Below are 18,824 nucleotides of genomic sequence, written 5' to 3'. Positions count from 1 at the left end.
AAATGTTTTCCCTTATAATGTTTATCAATAACAAATTTTTTTACAATAGATGGCTCATATCCGCACAAGAGACAAATGGTTTTATTGGAAATGCATGCAAAGAAACTATCTTCCCACACTTTATCATAATGTTGTACGTACCTCTGTTCACCAGCCATCCTTCACGTTTAATAAAATTAAATGTGAAAATAGATGAAAAATATACACAAGAAAACCTTCTTTAACAATATTAAGACGCTAAACACGCAAATTTCACAAGAAACTGTCTGCGCGTCGTGTACCGCGGGTATTACTGATAAGCGATATTCTTTTGTTTTTAACGGTCGAGTGTGCGGTACGTGACGCGCAGACAGTTTCTTGTGAAATTTGCGTGTTTAGCGTCTTAATATTGTTAAAGAGGGTTTTCTTGTGTATATTTTTCATCTATTTTCACATTTAATTTTATTAAACGTGAAGGATGGCTGGTGAACAGAGGTACGTACAACATTATGATAAAGTGTGGGAAGATAGTTTCTTTGCATGCATTTCCAATAAAACCATTTGTCTCTTGTGCGGATATGAGCCATCTATTGTAAAAAAATTTGTTATTGATAAACATTATAAGGGAAAACATTTCGAGGAGTATTCAAAATATGTGGGCCAAGAAAAACTTAATCTGGTAGAAGGATTAAAATTAGTATATAGAGAAAATTGTAATATAAATTTCGGCACGGATAATGACGCTACATCTTCTGCAAAAGCAATTATTGCTTCACATTCTATATCGCATCTTATCGCTAAAAATTCCAAACCATTTACCGAGGGTGAATTTGTAAAAGAATGCCTTATCGAGGCTGTAAAATCATTCGGAAATTCTTTAACATTAACAGAAGCTTCTAGTATTCCACTGAGTAGAAATACAGTGGCATCACTCATATCGCGTCTTCCATAGAAGAGAAATTGAAATGTTTATTGTCAACGTGCTCATATTTCTCATTATGTCTCGATGAAAGCACCGATAATCGACACGTGAGTCAATTGAGTATTTTTGCTCGAATAGTACAAAACGATTTCTCATGTGTCGAGGAGCTATTAGATTTCGTACCATTGTATGATACAACAACCGGTATACACATTTTCAGAGCCGTTGAACAAACACTTAAAAAGTTTAATATCGATTTTTCCAAATGTTCCGCTATCGTAACTGATGGTGCAAAGGCGATGACAGGTTCGAAAATTGGATTCTTCGGTCAAATAAAGCAGCGAGATTTAAAGTTCCCTGTTATTCACTGTATCATACACCAAGAAGCATTATGCGGAAAAGCAGTTAAATTATGCGCCGCAATGCAAATTATATCCAAAATTGTTAATGCAATTAAAGGCGGTAATAAGTCTCTTAATCATCGAAAATTCCAATCCTTCCTTGAGGAACATAATGCCATTTATAAAGATATACCTTTATATTGTGAGGTTCGGTAGCTCAGTGCCGGAAAATGTTTAGAGAAATTCTTTGCGCTAAGAAAAGAAATCTTCATTTTCTTGCAAGAAATGTCTCTAGCAAAATGTGACGAATTTATGCCCTTATTTAAAGATATAGATTTTCTTTCCGAATTAGCTTTTATTACCGATTTAACCTCTCATTTAAATAATGTAAATCTGAAACAGCAAAGGCCAAACCAAACAATTTCTCAATTAGTAAGTCATATTGACTCATTCCGTAGAAAATTAGTGTTATTAAAAAATCACTTACAAAACGATAACTTTTATTTTTATCCATCTTGCCAAATTCTCTTTACAGAACATGGCAAAGATTGTAATTTTAAGACATATCTCCACTTAATCGAGTCATTAATAACTCAGTTTGATACGCCTTTCAGTGATTTCAAAACACTTCGAAAAGATCTAATTCTTTTTGAAAATCCTTTTATAGTTATAATTGAGGAACAGAATCTAGAGCTTCAAGAAGAACTTTGCGATTTGCAAAGTGATTTAATTCTCAAAACGCGGTCAGAAAGAGGGATAGACCTTTTTAAAATTTTAGATATCTCGAATTATCCAAAACTTATAAATTTTGGTCTTCGAATTTTTTCGATGTTTGGCTCCACATATTTATGCGAATGCTCCTTTTCGAAATTAAAATATATAAAAACTGATAAACGTTCTTGCTTAAGTGATGCATCTTTATCTTCGCTAATGCGTACTGGTTCTTCTAATATTCCCGTCGATATTTCGTCTCTCGTAAATTCTTGTAAACGGCTTAAAAAATCAAATTAATATTTCTGCTATCTAATATTTTTAAATTCTATGCTCATCTAACATTCTATGCTTTTATATTATTAACTTTGTATATTACTTTCTTATTAGCTTCGTATATTAACTTCTATAAAATTTTCCTTCCCACACGAATCATTATTTGTTATATCGTCATCTCTAGTGGAATAGGCCTACTGGGGAAACCACTTAAAAAAAAACGCATCAACAATAGTACCTCATGGGTGATGTGGAAATCTATTATCCCCTTATTATGTTATTTATATAATTTTTTATATATTATATTTTATATAATTTTATTATTATTATTTATATAATTTATTTATGTAATTTTTTATATATTATTTTTTATATAATTTTATTATTATTATTTATATAATTTTTTATATACTTTTTATATAATTTTTTGTTATTAGATTGTCACATTACATTTGTGACGCGCACGTGCCTGATCTTACCGCCGCGCTCCTTAGTTACGAGCGTTCGGTGGCGCGGTTGCTAAGGCCCGCGCGGTAAGAGGGGAGCGGTAGGCGTGAGCTACGAAATCCGGCCGAAAGTTGCAAGTAACTGACAGTACTGGTCTATTTTATTGCAACTTTTACCGTACTGTGATAATATATTTATAAAAAAATGTAGTGATTGCTACAGTGATTAACTCTACACTTTCTATATTGTTAGAATGTAATTTTATTTTTACACTTTAACAGTCTATTTAAACTATTATTTTACTATTATTTTATAATCATTTTAAATCTTTTATATTATTGTAATTATTATTATTTTTTTTTTTTAAGAGAAACTTTCGAGCTTTCAAGAGAGCATTAAATCGCAAGGTAGAGAGAGAAATTGCCAAAAGGACAAAATTGGAAAGAATAGCGTCCGTTCTTTATAAACGATATGGTGAAAGTGAGAGCAATAGCGAGAATGAGAATGAAAGTGAAAATATTGTCAATGAATGCTATATTATCAATGCTAATCATAATAAAAATAATGATGTTACCGGAGATAATAACATAAATGTTTTTAATTGTAACAATGATGAAGATGATCATAATGAAAGTGATAATCTTGAAAATAATGAACTATTAAGACATGATGCTAGTAATAGTGAACTGAGTATCGAAAATTTCTCTGACAATGAGAATTCCAGCGTTCATGACACAGAGTCTACTCATACTTGCACTGAAAGTGACGCAGAAGGAATAGGTGTTCAAGAATTGGTTTCAAGTGATGAAACAGATATAGAAGAAGAGCAAATACATTGTCTACATATAAATGAGATAGGCCAATATGTTGCTATAAAAATAAAAGAATGGGCATGCGAGGAAGATATGTTATCAATGCGTAAATTGCAATCATTGCTTTTAAAACTTCATCCAGTATTCCCAAATCTATGCCTTACTTACAAAACTCTTTTGAACACTGTACGCAATATACAATTGATTCAAATCGATGATGGTGAAATCTGGTACAAGGGTATTATTTTTAATTTAGACTCCATGAATTTAAATGATTATCTGGAGCGATTCAATAAAATTGTGATTGATATTAATATTGATGGTCTGCCTATATCCAAAAGTTCCTCGAGTAAATTTTGGCCTATACTAGGAAGACTTGTATGGTCTAAAAATGAACCTTTTATTATCTCGATATATAAAGGAAATAAAGATCCTAATACACAAGACTTTTTACATTCATTTGTCAGAGAGATTGAATATTTACAAGAAAATGGATACATATGTAATGGCATTCGATACAAATTTTCTATAAGGCATTATATTTTAGATGCCCCAGCTCGCGCAAAAATTAAATGCTGTAAAGATCACGTAGGATATTGCGCATGTGAAAAATGTGAAGTCATTGGCGAATATATTGATAATAGGATGACCTTTGTTGAGCTTAACGAGCCTTTGAGGACGGATGAATCATACAATCAAAAGCAACCATACCACCATACTGGTCACTCACCATTGGAAAAAATTGGAACTGGCCTGGTATCACAGTTTCGTCTTGATGGAATGCACTTGATTTTCCTAAGTGTTATAAAGAGATTACTTTTGACTTGGAAGATGTGCAATGGGCCGTGGAAATTGCATCGGAATACTATTACAGCTATTTCTTCGGAATTAATATTATTGAAACCTTCATGTCCTCAAGATTTTAATAGACCTCCAAGATTTCTTGCAGAAATATCTTTTTATAAAGCTACAGAGTTCAGAAGATTCTTGTTGTATGATGGAATATTAGTACTAAGAGATTATTTGGATGAAAACATTTACAAGCATTTTCTTCTTTTACATTGTGGAATATATATCTTAAGCAGCCCTGTTTTAGTAAAATCTCATTGCAAATATGCAGGTCAATTGTTAAGGACCTTCATTAAACATTCTGTTGCTATTTATGGTGCAATATTTGTAGTTTATAATGTCCATTCTATGTGCCATTTAGAGGAAGAGTGTCAGCAACATGGCCATCTGGAAAACTTTAGCGCATTTGTTTTTGAAAATAAATTGCAAGGTATAAAAAGATTACTCCACTCTGGTTATAAACCATTGCAGCAGGCTGCTTATCGTGACTTAGAAAAAGGACCACAAAATGTAATTCTTGAAAATGAAGAAAATCAAGTTTTTCTTTCTATGCAAAGAAATCATCCTGTTAATAAAATCATTAATGGCATCCAGTATAAAAAAATTACAGTGAATAACATCATATTCCAATGTAACAATAAAGATTCATGTTTTAAAACTGTTGATGGCGAAATTGCCATTGTACACAATATTGTGCAAAGACAAGGCCAAATATATTTTGTAGGCCATTTTTTTTCTCAAACTGGAAATGCATATGAATATCCTTTGTCTTCAGTTGAACTTGGTATAGTACGAGTATCACATTTGAGCATGGAAAAGCGAATCGTTTTATTAACTAATATTGCAGCAAAATTGTTGGCTTATGCCAGATGGAAATTCATTTGTTTGTGTTCCTCTTTTGCATACCATTCCTTTACTGAAGTAGTTTAAAATATTTTTAAAAAAATTATTTCTCTCATCATTACAGCTGTATTGTTATACTTTTAGGTTCGATATTTTTATAATTATATACATTTTTATGTTTGTTCTTTTACGATATATGGCTTTATTTTAATGTATGTTTAACATTTTTTTCAGTTTGTTGTGTTCAAATTTTTAACTCATAAAGGCCGCGAGCTGACACAAGAAGATGATGAATTTTATGACGTTGGCCGTACGGAATGGATTACGGATATAGATGAAAATATGGAAGCAAAAATCAAATGGCCTCCTTGTAATGCAGGGAAATTTGTCCAAAAAGAATTACCTGCATCTCCAGATTGGATAGAAGAACGTATAATTATTAGAAAATTTTATGGTAAGTACAGAAAACACAAAAACTTTGCTTATGTGATTATTGCTTCTTTATAAAGGAATCATAGCATATTTATGTATTTTTTCTTAAATATTTATGTCTTATATTCCTTTTTATTCCGGTTTTCCATACATTGTATTTCTAATTTTATAGATGCACGCATTAATGCCATAATTTCGTGTAAGGGAATCATAGATGATTCAAATTACGAAACAGACAAGAAATTTGGTAAGGGTATGAGAAAGAAAAAGAAAAATTGTTTTCTTGATTCATCAGAATCAGAGAAGGAATCAGACAATAACAAATGTCCCGTAAAATCTAAGACAATTGAAAAAAACAACAAAAAACAATTCAAAAAATATACTAATGTCTCAAAAAATACAAAAAAGATAGCGCCACCTCCTTCTATTTCTGCATCTTTTTGTAAAAATACATGCATGTTATCACCAGAAAGGCAGTCAAAAACAAGACAGCACATAAAACAACCCAAGTTACCGTTAAATATTAAAATCTCAGAATCTTCAAAGCAAAGCCATACAGACACTATAAATGTTCTCAGAAATATAAGGGAAAAGAATAAAGAGTCAGATAAGAGAACGCAATTATTTGAAAGGTTAAAAAAACATGGACATGAAAAATTACATAAACATGAAGAAAAAGCTGCTTTATCTTCTATGCAAGAAACTCTACAAGAACAAAATATATATGAGATACAAGAAGCAATTATACTATCTCCTTTAAAAGGAAAGGAAACTCCACAGAAGGATGGTACTGTAGATAAATTTATAATATCCAACTGAGTAAAAAATTATCTGTTAATAAGAGTATTATTTCAGATAGAAGCTTACGTTCTCCGTTACAAATGCTTAGTCCAAATTGTTGTAACAATAGCAACAGATCTTATTGTCATTTATTTAAAACTCCAGAGAAGAATAATAATTCCTCTCCATTAAAAAGTTCCGGGACAGAAAGTTATACCGCTCATCACTTAAGTAGTTTATTACAGCCAATAACACGTAAAGGAAATGAAAGTAAGCAAAATGCATGTTTAATATGGAAAAATATATATTACTAATTGTAAGATAACTGTTGGATCTTACTGTCATTTATTTAAAACTCCAGGGAAGAATAATAATTCCTCTCCATTAAAAAGTTCAGGGACAGAAAGTTATACCGCTCATCACTTAAGTCCTAGTTTATTACAGCCAGTAACACGTAAAGGAAATGAAAGTAAGCAAAATGCATGTTTAATATGGAAAAATATATATTACTAATTGTAAGATAACTGTTGGATCTTACTGTCATTTATTTAAAACTCCAGGGAAGAATAATAATTCCTCTCCATTAAAAAGTTCAGGGACAGAAAGTTATACCGCTCATCACTTAAGTCCTAGTTTATTACAGCCAGTAACACGTAAAGGAAATGAAAGTAAGCAAAATGTTTAATATGGAAAAATATATATTACTAAAATAACTGTTGGATATATTTTTTAAATATTAAATAATATATCTCTAAAATAACATTTTTTTCTATGATTAATTTCAGAGGATTCATCACTACAAACTATGCTTGCTAATTGTATTTACAAATTAGATGAAAATATGAAAATTATAAAACAAATTAACAGCAAAGTGGATATTTTTATTATGAATCAAGAAAAACTGCACCGTTATTTACTCCCTGGAGAAAAAGTTATTAAACGCCCTAGTGATCTCCCATCTTTTCCAGTTGAAACTGAGCATGAATTGGATTCAAATGGAAGAATTTCTTAAAGATAACAATTTATCAGCAGCGGTAAGTTTAGATCAATAATATATAATTAATATTTTTTTAAAGCCAACTGCACAACTGGTTGCTCGGGTAATTGCGGGCAGTCAAAAATAATACTTGTGGCCGTGGCTATTAAATTTTAAGATAAAAAAGATAATTTTTAGATAAAAATAATATATAGAAGAGAAGAGTGTAACATGACAAAAGAGAAGATAAGTTACAGACGGAATTTATATCAATTTATACCACACAATTTATTTAAAAAGAAAATTATTAAAGAAGAAAATTGTGCCCGCCAATGCTCTTAGTATCGCGTGTTGCCTAGGCAAACAGCATTATTGATGTTTTTTCAGTTGTACAGGCCTGGTTTACATTATTGTGCACGTTTAAGTTATGATTATTTTATTTGACAAATAATTTTCTATTTCCAGACCTTTTATTTTGCAAAATTTATTGACCCAAAAAGCATAGAAAATTCTGTCAGAAAATTGCTATCAAAAATTTTAAGTAACTCTGTAGCTAACAATTATAATTTCCACGGTACACGAGGAAAACAAAGATTTAAAGATCTTAAGATATGGGAACTAGTACAAGGTAAGAATTTATTGTTGTTAATATTCCATTTTGTTTCTTAGGTAATACACGTCATTTTTATTTTTGATTTATTTTGTATTAAGAACTATACGTACACGTAATTTATTTTGTCATACTTATTTATATTTTTATTTTATATACTTTTTGTTTGAATGTTTAGGTGCTCTAATGACACGCTTTGAAGCAAAAGATTTGACAGTATGTGACAAAGTTGCTAGTACTTGGCTTGCAAATGCACCATGGCGTAAACCACATGATGGCAGTGTGTAGAAGAGAACTGATAACTACAATCAATGCCTAACGATGAAGAAAAGGCAATCAAAAGTCCGGTTTTAGGTCGACTATACAGGGCGATCCTGAAAAACGTTATGTCTTTAAAATGACGTATTCCTGACACCATTCTAAGACAATTTTTCCTTTACCAAAATTTGATTTGAAGCGTAGTTTTTGAATTATGAGCAAAAATAGTTAGTAAATCACGCGTCGGGTACAGAAGGCAGGCAGGAGCGGCGCGGCGTGCCGCGAGCGCGGGCGCAGCTGACCGCCCGACGGGTGATTATCACCGCATGAGTCGCTAACTATTTTATCTTATAACATAAAATTATGCTTTAAATAAAATTTTGGTAAAGAAGAAAATGTCTTAGAATTACGTCAGAAATACGTGTTCCTTAAAATAACGTTATTTTAATAATGAAAAGTTGTTCCGGATCGCCGGCCGTCCGACGTTGCAATCAGCTGATTGCTACACGCGATGTATGTATGGCGGAGTGTGTGCGTAAGAGAGAAAGAGAGAGAGAGAGAAAGAGAGAGAGAGAGAGGGAGGGTAGGAGGGACAGACATTCATACACACGCATGCACTTTTTTCTCGCTCTCTTTCTCTCTTTTACGCAACACTCATACACTCTCTCATTCAGTCTCTCACTCACACTCTCTCGGTCACTCACTCACTCACCTGCTTACTCACTTGCTCACTCACCTTGTAGCAGCGTAGCGAATCTTCATGCTATGTATTGTTGTTATCTGCTGCACGATTATGATTGCTAGAGATGCGCGACACATCGAAATTTTTTCGATTATTAATCTCACACTCGATTGACACAATACAGATTACACGATAACGAGTTTACTGTTTATTCACTCACTATTGATTTATCGATACCAAAAATTACTTTCAAAGAAACGCGAATGCAAACAACACATGACTCGACGTGAAGCGACGGACCGCGGAGACTGCGCGACCACAAGAGTTATGTTGCCAGAAACGCGACACGCGACATCTAACAAACGACTTGCGCGTGGCGCGTGATTGACGCGAGATAAGACGAACGATCGGCTAAAACCTTCGCATTGCGAATGCGGTAGAAAACATGAAACGTATAATGACATACTTAAAAAATTAATTATTTATTATAAATAATAACTATTTCTAATTATAATAAATAATAATTATTTATTATAATTATTATTTATTATAATTATAAATAATATATTTATAATTATAATATATTTATAATTATAATATATTATAAATAATAACTATTTCTAATTATAATAAATAATTATTATTTATTATAATTAGAAATAGTTATTATTTATAATAAATAATTAATTTTTTAAGTATGTCATTATACGTTTCATGTTTTCTACCGCATTCGCAATGCGAAGGTTTTAGCCGATCGTTCGTCTTATCTCGCGTCAATCACGCGCCACGCGCAAGTCGTTTGTTAGATGTCGCGTGTCGCGTTTCTGGCAACATAACTCTTGTGGTCGCGCAGTCTCCGCGGTCCGTCGCTTCGCGTCGTGTCATGTGTTGTTTGCATTCGCGTTTCTTTGAAAGTAATTTTTGGTATCGATAAATCAATAGTGAGTGAATAAGCAGTAAACTCGTTATCGTGTAATCTGTATTGTGTCAATCGAGTGTGAGATTAATAATCGAAAAAATTTCGATGTGTCGCGCATCTCTAGCAATCATAACCGTGCAGCAGATAACAACAATACATAGCATGAAGATTCGCTACGCTGCTACAAGGTGAGTGAGCAAGTGAGTAAGCAGGTGAGTGAGTGAGTGAGTGACCGAGAGAGTGTGAGTGAGAGACTGAATGAGAGAGTGTATGAGTGTTGCGTAAAAGAGAGAAAGAGAGCGAGAAAAAAGTGCGTGCGTGTGTATGAATGTCTGTCCCTCCTACCCTCCCTCTCTCTCTCTCTTTCTCTCTCTCTCTCTCTCTCTCTTACGCACACACTCCGCCATACACACATCGCGTGTAGCAATCAGCTGATTGCAACGTCGGACGGCCGGCGATCCGGAACAACTTTTCATTATTAAAATAACGTTATTTTAAGGAACACGTATTTCTGACGTAATTCTAAGACATTTTCTTCTTTACCAAAATTTTATTTAAAGCATAATTTTATGTTATAAGATAAAATAGTTAGCGACTCATGCGGTGATAATCACCCGTCGGGCGGTCAGCTGCGCCCGCGCTCGCGGCACGCCGCGCCGCTCCTGCCTGCCTTCTGTACCCGACGCGTGATTTACTAACTATTTTTGCTCATAATTCAAAAACTACGCTTCAAATCAAATTTTGGTAAAGGAAAAATTGTCTTAGAATGGTGTCAGGAATACGTCATTTTAAAGACATAACGTTTTTCAGGATCGCCCTGTAGAGAATTTTCTTAGGCTGTGCTCAACGCAAAATTGTTATCAACGCTGCAAATGTATTATATACGTAGGTCCTTGGCATAGCCGTAAAATTGTCCCTCTAAATGTCCGCCGCTAGTCAAGTGCTCGGTTTATTTTGTGGACAACTATAGGCACAACGCACGTAGGCATTGTGAAACTGAAAAAGAATATAAACGACTGTAAACAATAAATTTATTAAATTTGCAAAAAATTTCTTTATAAATGAAAGCAATAATTAAATAATTTCAAATTAGCGATACTGGCCACACCGTCATATATAGATCAACTTGACTATCAGCATCGCGTAGTGACGTATATTACTGATGACATTTCAGAGAATATTTTTGTATTGGAAGAATAGCTATAGTGCCAGGGACTTGAGTTTACGTAAAGTAACGTGAATTATAACTGACACTGCGCTGGCTGGCAGTAATTTTGAAATACAGCTTTATATAAATTGCTGATCGTTACTGGCGACAAAAAGTTTAAAGTTTTTGTTTATTTTGTTACTATAGTACAAAAATGTCTGTTTTGTTATAATACTAATATTTTATTCTAAATAATTAGTAATATTTTGAATTAATAGTAACATTTTGAGTAATTATATTAGTAGTAATTATTAGAGGAATCTTACATTGGAAAGAAAAAGATATACAGCCAGTTTAACCATAAAAAACGGATTTTTTTTTCAAGTTACACTTGTAACTGCTTTGCATTTTTTGGCTGATTTTTGCTTATTGTTTAATTCTTTTTATTTCTTGCTACGAAACTAGGCCACAGGCCTGTCCTAAGTCATATAATGCTGCTGTGATTTAAATGCAATTTTATTTAAGAGAAATATTTTAAATATAGTTGTTTTAAATATGAGTGCATAACTTATAATTGTATTTATGCACTTATTATACATTAACGAGAGAAATTTTCTTATATGTGTTACACATAAGTAACATATATGTACTTATATTACATATAGGTACATATTGTAAGTAATTATAAGTAAGTTAATGAAATATTTGAAGATTATTTTTGAGGCAAACATCTTACAACATCTGATTTTAAATTTTAATTTTCTTCCTAACTGGATTAGATTTCTTTGTAATTATGTCTAAATTAAATTTTCTACAGTGACATTTTGATTAATAAGTTACTTTAAAATTTGTTAAAATTCTTTTATATAAGTATACATATAAATACATATTGTAAGTATAAGTAATTATAAGTATAAGTTAACGAAATATTTATCAAGATTATTTTTGAGGCAAACATCTTATGTACAACATCTAATTTTAGATTTTAGCTAGTATTATTTCTAACTAGATTGGATTTCTTTGTAATCATAAAATGTTCTCGCTGTTTCTAATAAAATTTTCTACAGTGAATTTCTTAATAAGTGATTTTAAAAATTGTTAAAATTTTTTTATATAATTTTTATTAATCTTTAATTTTTTGTTGGAAACATTTGTAAACATTTATTTTAATTTTTTCTTGCTTAGATTTTAATTTATAAAAATATACAGAGTATTTGCATCCAAAACTTGCACATCATACATTTTTTTAAAGCTCATTTTAAGACGAAAATTCTAATGCTCAATTGTTAAGGGTATACAGGGTGTTCAAAAAAGTCCCGGACCGGTTGAATATTTCATAAACTATGCACTTTACAAAGAAATGTTTCAGACAAAAGTTGTATGGCTTGAAGGGGACCATAAGATGACGTCATTGGTTTGACCTTGAAAAGTCGTTTGAAGGTCACGTGAAGGTCACCTTCAATTTCTTAAATGGAACCCCCTATTTTTTGTTACTTATTCTTGTAGCTTATCTCGAGAGCTTTCCAAAACACTATAATAAAGTATTTCTTCATTGAGTACTTTTCGAGTTATGAAGCTTGAAATAATTTCTTAATTTTACATAAACCACAAAATATCTAGTAAAATATTCATTTTTCGATTATCTTACTTTAATGTACAAAATAATGAGAGGATTAATGTACTTTTATGTACAAAATAATGAGAGGAATCAATTGGTGTAAAGAAAAAACATAGTTGTTTCGAAGAAAAAATATTAATTTGTAAAATATTAATAAATAGTAATTTGCAATTAACAATTACATATTTTTTCTTAAAAATAACTATGTATTTTCTTTACACCAATTGATTCCTCTTATTATTTTGTACATAAAAGTATTAAGGTAAGATAATCGAAAAATGAATATTTTACTAGATATTTTATGGTTTATGTAAAATTAAGAAATTATTTCAAGCCTCATAAAGTACTCGAAAAGTACTCAATGAAGAAATACTTTATTATAGTGTTTTGGAAAGCTCTCGAGATAAGCTACAAGAATAAGTAACAAAAAATAGGGGGTTCCATTTAAGAAATTGAAGGTGACCTTCACGTGACCTTCAAACGACTTTTCAAGGTCAAACCAATGACGCCATCTTATGGCCCCCTTCAAGCCATACAACTTTTGTCTGAAACATTTCTTTCTAAAGTGCATAGTTTATGAAATATTCAACCGGTCCGGAACTTTTTGAACACCCTGTATAATAATTTTTATATAAAAAGCATTTACAGTTGGTTAATGAGATTGCCTAAGTTCACGCGCTCAGGCCAGCTTTAAATGTTCTTTATTTAAAAATTATTATAATATATATATTTTTTTTTATATATTTTGGCATTCAAATTTTTTCTTAAAATGATCTCAAAAACGGCTGATGTGCGAGTTCTGGGTCATCCTATATAATAAAATTTATATTAAAAATCTAGTAAAATAATCAAAAATACATCATTATTAACGAAATAAGGATATCAATAAAAGATCGAAATTATGCCCACCAGTTGATCGAATTGATGTAAAAATCGATTGCAGATTGATTTAGTCAATTTGACATCAAATCGATATCTTTTTGATAATTCATTCCTCACTGGGTTCTTAACAGAGCATATATTATTTCATTATAAAAGTATTTATATATTGTAATTGCATTTAAATATTTCATATTTAATGGTCTTTAATATACATTAATGCGGTATAGTGAATTTGCTGTAGATCTGCATAAATCGATCATCATCTTATGTGCGTAGAAAGATTTCGCCTGACGCGCGGTAAAATGATACAACGCTGAGACATCTAATGAGAGTACGACTTTCGCAAGAAAGCTTTAAGGCCTTGGCACACTAAAATACGTAAACAGTAAAACGCGTAAGCAGTAAAGACCTTTGCACGTGCAAAACTTTTAGTCATAATTGTAAGATCGTAAGAAAACTAACAAATCATAGTCGAATATTCTCCCTGTGATAAAAGAATAATCAATTGTGATCGGTAAGTTTTCTTACGGTTATTAAACTTTTTGCGGGTGCAAAGGCCTTTACTGCTCACGTTTTACTGTTTACGTATTTTTGTGCCAAGCCTTAAAGCTTTCCTGCGAAGATACTTGCTTTTGTACTCTCATTAGATATCTCAGCGTTGTATCATTTCACCGCGCGTCAGACGAAATTTTTCTACGTACTGTGACGTGACACTTGGCGGTCCGTCACAAGGATCGCGAGATCCGACCGAGAATGAATTTGGGCCCTCGTTCTCCCCGGATTTAGGGAGAGAGCGGCTATTGGAGGCGAGATTATACTCGCCTCCCTTACGTAAAAATTTATTTGTTAGCAATAAGATTAGGCTTAAGCGCGGGCGTGATGGGAAACGCTGACGGGATCTCATCCGGTGGCTCAACTTGAAGAAGAAGTCCAGGATACAAGGAAACGGGCGAGCGGAAGCGCCGACTAAAAGGAACACGCCAAGCTAAGTATTATTATTTAATTGCGTCAATAATAAAGTCCACTTAAGACAACCGCTGCCGCCCCTGTAAACATTCACATGCCCAGCAGGTACGGGGAACAATTGCGGGGAAGGCCAACCAGCGGACGAAGACTGACACTGAGACCCCGAGTCGGAGTCATCTCGGCCGGAACAGCGCTAAAGAAGAACATTCTAAATCACGGCGAGTGGCTGCCGAAAGTATCCCTCCTGACGGGCCTCGACGAGAGGAATTATGGAAAATAAAAGAGGAAACGGGGTGCGACAAGCACATGTACAGCCCTGAAGGCCGCAGGATTAAAGGGGCCACACGACGATCCTGAGGGTTGCGGAAGCGCCACAGGTTAGGTTAGGTCTAGTTACGCATTAATTTGCTAGCGTGATTCCGACGGGCCTTCCGCTCGCCACTGTTCGGCGGACCGGCGAAGGGAACGACGGCCCAAAATTATCGATCCGACAAGTGGATGCCGAGAGCACGAAGAACCGCAAAGAGTCACCGGTGAGACAAGCGTCGACCCCATCTGGCCGTCTTTGTTAAATCATTCAGGTAGAATTAGCTCGAACAATGTCGGTGCCGTATAGCTGCCGTCATTAAATTCCTTGTGAAATTCTTTTTCTGCGTTCTCGAGATTTGCGTCTTAGAGTACGACGGCCGGCCGAAAGACTTTGTTCGAGCTTTCGTAAAATTAAGTGCCCTCTCTCCCAGTTGCACGCCGACAGTCACTGTAAATGTTTATTTGTACAATTATTACTGTTGATTGTAAATTTTTACCCATTAAAAGTATTGTAACCGAACTCACACACATACGGCGATCTCGATATTCGATAGCTGGCAATTGCGTTGCAGCGTCGACTCGCATTCCGTGTATTATATCATAGAGAGTAATTGTTCGCGTTTGATCTAGTGTGTCTTTTATTAATTAATCGAGTCGTGTCTAAATTCTTTTCGTTAACGTGTAACATACCGGTAATTGATAATCCAATTCATTGTGTAAAGAATTCACTCATTTTGCGTCCGGCTGTTTATTCTAATCTTATAATTCGCTCTCTTTCTTTCACGCAGGGTAAATAACATTAACCGGGCGAGTAGTGCGGTAATCATTATTAAAAATTTGTCTAAATTTCTAGCTGTCGAGGCTCCGACAAGCCTCGCATAGCGCGAAATTCCAAAAACTTTCTCAACGCTTTTTGTCAATGCTGGACATGTGATACCGCGGTGCTTGTACCCGCACACCGGCCCGTTGCTGCCGATGATAAAATAACTAAAATCGATTGTATAATTTTTCTTCTCCAACCGCCCGCGTCAATTTGCGATATCCAATATTAATGTTCATAATTATCTACGCCAAATATATTTTAACTTTTATTATCTTAATAGCTTGTGTTATTTTCAGCGACCTTGCATTCTCGATCCTTCCTAATTAAATTGGAAATTAAACGGACCGCCCCTCTACCATTCTCGATACGGGGCTAGCCGAGTGTCCGTCGCGATAGCTTTGAAATTCTTTTGCTTTCTTTTAAGTGTCGTATATCGTCCAAATACTTTATTAGCGCGGTGCGTATTCCCGCACCTGGCGCCCATGCAAATTTAGAGTTGAAGTTTTGAAGAGAAATCGCGCCGAAGGTGTGCCGTGGGCCAAAATCACCGGCCACAATTATCAGCCCATTATCAAAAAAATAAACGGTCACAAATTGGCGCCCACTATAAAAAGGGCATATCGAAAGTTGTTAGCATTATCTTTTGAATAAAATCCGTTAAGACGGAACGGAGATCGAGAATAGCAAGGTTAACCTGTTAGTATTAAGCTTGTATATTATTTGTATTTTTTTTCTTTGTTATACTGTGCCTTGTATTATTCGCGTATGTTTGAGGGTCGCAAGCAAATACGATTTTGAAAACAACCGTTTTGAAAGTATCGGAAATTCTCAGAAGCATATGTAATATAGATTAATATTTTTCCCGTACGGGAAACTTTTCAAATATTGGTAATACCTTCTAATTAATCGATTTGATAAAATATCTCAAATTATAGCTGTCGATTGGAAGAAATTTTGTAATTAATTTTAATTAAGGAAAATATTATTTCTTTTTACCGGTATTAAAACTTCTGAGGCTATATATTGGAATTCGATTTTTTTTTGTAAGAATTTTATTCACTTCTAGAGCCTTTATTCTTATTTTTCGGTTATTATTAATGATTGTTGATAACTTTTTGAAAACTTCGTAATCTTTTGATTAATTTTTTTTTATATATTATGGCTAATTCTTCGTTTTTATTAGGCTGTTGAAAAGTCAGTATAGAGAATTAAAAGTCAATATAGAGAACCTTATTATTTATCTAATTATGGAATGCTTGCGCACCCCTCTTCCTTTCTTTCATTTATTGGCGCATTAATTGCTGCCTACTGCTATAATCCTTGACTTTATTTCTTGTATATTGATGTGCTACTATTTTTGACTTATTTTTCTTGTGTATTTTTTTGTGTGTTTGCGAGGGAGATTATTTGCTTTGATTTATATTTTGTGTGTTAATGTGCCTTTCTTTCAGGATCTAATTACTGTAGTAAAATTCTTATTTTGAATCAATCTTTGCCTTTTTTTTTTATCTGTGGAATTTCGGTGTGATTTTGTAAAGAAAAATTATTGGGGAAAATTATATTATTAGTAAGGATTGCTTGCTCGGAGTTTACGGAACGCGAGAGTCGTTTGTCTTCGCACGAGTGTTTATATTCTTTTTTTGGACTACCGTTCGGAGCGATCGCCTATTATTTCCGAATTTAAACATTGTCATTGTTAACTTCTCTCAAGGATCTCTCGAATAGAGCCTGCGCAGTATATCATAAATATTTGCGTCCTCGGGGAGCCACAGCCTTCGTCGATCGAAATACGCTATATTTTCGACTCGTATAGTTGCCGTGAGATAACGGCCAATTTTGAATTTCATTTCGAGATCGAGTGGTCGCGATGAGCGTAGAAAATAGGAACGTAATCGGTGGAGGACGTGGCGAGATTTTGAGACTGCATGGCGTGAAAGATTCGGGAATCCTGACTTCCAATTTGCCTTACGAGACGAGATCATGCGGCGTACGCAGGGCGAACACGAACTTATCGCGGATTATTTAACCTGTATTCGCGCTCTTTTCGATAGATTAAGCCCTCCGTGGAGTTTGGAGGAACAGTTAAATTACGCCCATCGTAATATGCTGCCGCGCTTACAGATTTCGGTCCACCGCTGTAATGTTTACGATTTCGCCTCGCTGGAATATGCGGCTACGCGTGTTGAACGTAGCTACGACGCTTTAGCGCAGTATCGCCCTCCGCCAACTCCGGACCAGTCTATTTTTCCTGATTTAGCGTATCGTCCTCCGCGCAAAACCGCGAAAGGCCCGACTGCCGTAGCTGCCGCCGGAATAGCTGACGTGCAGTCCACTAAGAAGAAAAGGAACGACAAGCGAGCCCAGAAAGGGGCACCCGATACCCGGGCTGCACCGGCGACCGTTGCCGTTGCGCCTCCCACGGCCGCGACCACAGGTACTTCCGTTCCAACTCCTAGCGCCTCAGTGTCGTCCAACCGAAAGGTGAAGTGTTGGAATTGTGAAAAGACCGGCCATATGGCGCGTGAATGCTCGGAATCGCGTCGCCAATACTGCTACCGCTGCGGCAAGGCGAATGTCACCGTGAAAACTTGCCCCTCGTGCTCGGGAAACGAGGCCGAGAGTCGTTAGGGAGGGCCGCTGCGACTCTGAATAATGAAGGGGAGGCCCGCGTCGCGAACTTCACGCGCGAGATAGTCTTGTCTTCGAACATGGTCGATCCCACCGATTCTTTAGAGCTACCACCATTGCATTACCTTATCGTTGTCGTTAATAAAGAACCTTTAAGAGCGCTCGTCGATTCGGGATCGACTCGTACGATCCTTGGAGCTGAGGCCATTCAGATTGTTCGAAAATTAAATCTGCCTATCCGCTAACGAGTTACTCGGATTCGCACCGTGAATGGGCAGATAGCGAGGGCGCGCGAAGAGATCGATCTATCGTTTCGATTGGGGGATCGGATTCGTATCATTTCAGCTTGTTTGCTGCCGGACTTGACCGTCTCGTGTTTAATCGGCATGGATTTTTTGCGAAAATTTGGCGTAGTTGTGGATTATGAGCTATCGGAATGGAATTTTAGAGATAGTCCTGCCGTGAGATATCCGTTTGAGTCGGAGAACGAGGAATCGCGAGTATGCTGTGGACTCCCCGAGTTAACGTCTTTGCAAAACGAACAATTACAGTCGTTCTTAAAGAACCGAATACCCGAAGCAGTCGAAAATCCCGGTGTCACTTCTCTTACGGAG

The 18,824-nt window shown here is 34.7% G+C and overlaps 1 pseudogene; it reads left to right on the top strand.

Moving 5' to 3' along the window:
• Positions 1-457: 457 nt before the first annotated feature.
• LOC145977302 (uncharacterized) lies at positions 458-8,266 on the top strand (annotated as a pseudogene).
• The last annotated feature ends 10,558 nt before the right edge of the window (positions 8,267-18,824 follow it).

This window comes from Camponotus vicinus, unplaced genomic scaffold, assembly GCF_025532165.1.
Source record: "Camponotus vicinus isolate PSW18456_S1 unplaced genomic scaffold, iyCamVici1.0 SCAF_9, whole genome shotgun sequence".
Classification (NCBI taxonomy): Eukaryota; Metazoa; Arthropoda; class Insecta; order Hymenoptera; family Formicidae; genus Camponotus; species Camponotus vicinus.
Note: the sequence above shows the minus strand (reverse complement) of the source record. Positions and strands in the feature narration are given on the sequence as shown.